General features: G+C 28.7%; 1 protein-coding gene across 1 annotated transcript in view; it reads left to right on the forward strand.

Moving 5' to 3' along the window:
• Positions 1-2,752, forward strand: part of LOC106882877 (furin) — a 198,667-nt gene that overhangs the window by 138,406 nt on the left and 57,509 nt on the right. The gene's annotated exons all lie outside the window — the stretch shown is intronic.

Genomic DNA, 2,752 nt, shown 5'->3' on the forward strand with positions numbered 1-2,752 from the left:
CACACACACACACACACACACACACACACACACACACACACACACACACACGCACGCAATTACACATTTTTGTGACACACCTCATTTTCTTCCCCTGTAATGCTGACTGACAATTATTTCTAAAATTTATTTTTAATAATTCATTTTACTCTAACAGTTCCTTTCTGTCAGCTCTTTTGGGCTTAATGTATTTGAATGCTTTAGCCAAAGTAAAGAATTCCCTTCTTTTCTTTCTACCAACAGAATTACTCATCTTTTTATAAGAACGCATGTTTGAATTCTTGTATTACATACAAGAAAATAATTTTTGGAAGATGATGTGAATATATTGTTATTTTCTAACTATGGTAATAAGGTTTCATTACCAGAACTTTATAACAAATTTTATCTCCTTATAACCTGGGAAGAGTTCAGCAAGTATTTCATAACAATCTGATACGCCTTTGCTTGTTATTTTTTTTGTTGAAGTCTTGCAAATTAAGAAGGATTGTACCATATTTTTATGTTATACTTGTATTTATCACTGACTAAATATAATGTCAAGTCTGTGAATATTGACAGTGTGATGTGCTATAAGCCACTTTGAGTTTTAGACTACAGTTGGTTGTATTTTTTGAAGTGTTTCAAGCTGTGAATTTAGACAAAACATCAATCAACTACATTTCTTTCCAATTTACAGTGGCACTTCAATTTTCTCAACTCTTAGTACATTGCCAGCAAAAATATTGATGGAAATGAAATTCTGTTAGGTCTTGCTATTGCAAGAGAACTCAGTTATGTTCAGTGTGCTTTTTTTTTTTTGTAAAATTATTGAAAAAAAGTATGAAAGTGATATTAATCATCTTTTTGTTTGTAGGTCAAGTAGAAATTTCCATGACAGTGTTTCTGGTAAAGGCATTGACACTAGTTGTTGAGCTAGGACAAACTCAATCAAATTGCTCCAAACATATTCAAAGGTGCTCTATATAGAATTTGTAGATCATACTCAAATGATCATTCCATGTTATTTACTTTTATAACCAAAAAGTATTCATGGTGGAAAAGACAAAAAAAAAATAACAAAAAAAAAAGAAAGAAAAAGATAACTGCCTTAAGAATGACTGTTGTTCTCTCCAGTGATGAATGTGGCTTCTTTATGCAAATGAATTACATACAATGGTTCATAGCGATCTTCTTTGTTTTGACTTCATTTTACCCTTTGCCTGTACATCAAACTGTGTATACATGTGTGTATGTTTGTAAGTGAATAAACATGGCTATTTACAAACATCCAAAATACTATTTTTAACCCATTTAGTGTTGTAGAAAAAATAGTTTGTTTCTACACTTTATGCATTGTTCTAAAATTGGTGACAGTTTCTTTTTTTAACAATTAATTGCTCCTTATTTGTGCATTGTATTTGTTTTTAAAGTTTGGATTAGAAAAGCATTTATAGTATGAGTAAACTGTTTTAATAGAAGTCTTTTTTTCTTTTTTATGATGAATCCCATTTCTTTCTATTTCAATAGGTATATTTTCAATAATTTTAAACCACTTAGTATTTAAGCTACATCACAATGAAAGTTCAGTTTTTTGTCCAGTTGCCATCATTAATTTTGTTTTAGATGTAGATGTTGACTAAAGACAGTTGTGTGAGTTAACATATACTAGGATTGAGGTGAACTCTATCAATTTAAATAGTTCTTCATTCATTTTATTGATAAAGGTTAGGCCAGTGATCTTCATTAGTTTATGAGTTCTCTGGTAATGTAATCTGTTACCAATGGATCATAGGCACTAAGGAAAACATTGACTTTATGAAATCATATCTAGTGATGCATACTACTGGAAGTAACTGAACTCAGCACTGTCAGCGCTTGACACATTCCTAGATTTTACTGTAGCAATACTCTGTACTCCTGTGTTGTACTTATTCACAGATAGATATTAGAAGTGTCATGGCTTTGAAGATATTTTAGTGCTCAGGAAACCACCAGACTTTCAGATGGTAAAATGGCACACTATCTACTTAATCATTTGTAACTCTCATTACTGTTTGTGTGTGTGCATGTATGTAGTATCTATAAACTATTATATAGAGTTTTTACCATCTACTTTCAAGAATTTTCACTAATTTGGATATGTTAATAAAGCAGATTTTCGTTTTTTAAAGATTTGAATTATATACTACTTTCCATTCATAATATTAATTATGATTATTGGATATAATTTTAAGAATTAAGTTTCAATTAAAATTGCATCTTTCATCAAACTTAAACAGGATTACATCAAACATTTTAAAGACATTAGTCACTTTAATTCCCAAACTATTTTCAGAGTTATTTGCTACAAATAGCTAACCTGTTAAATTGTAAGAAATATATTAAATCTGATCTATTTTGAATAATTTAATGCCATCAAAGTAATTCATTTTACTGAGTTCTGTGATAATAGTTGTGGATGTTGTTCAAAATGTTTCACTAAGTTGAAGTTTGTTTTTTATATATATATATTTATGATATCTACTCAGGGTTTCTTTTTTTTTTTTTAGATTAATTTTCATTTTTTTTTTTTTTGCATTTTGTTGTTTACTTTGTAAAATTTCATAAATTTAGGATATTTAGTTTCATAATCCATTACATAATGCTTCAAAATAAGATATTTTATCAATGTCCACAGTTAATGGTTTCATTCTTGAATAATTAGCTTTCTTTACAAGAGACTTCTTTTGTTAATCAATACTTAAATGTATTGTGTTTTTAAAATGTTGGT

Source organism: Octopus bimaculoides, chromosome 4, assembly GCF_001194135.2.
Source record: "Octopus bimaculoides isolate UCB-OBI-ISO-001 chromosome 4, ASM119413v2, whole genome shotgun sequence".
NCBI classification, from domain to species: Eukaryota; Metazoa; Mollusca; class Cephalopoda; order Octopoda; family Octopodidae; genus Octopus; species Octopus bimaculoides.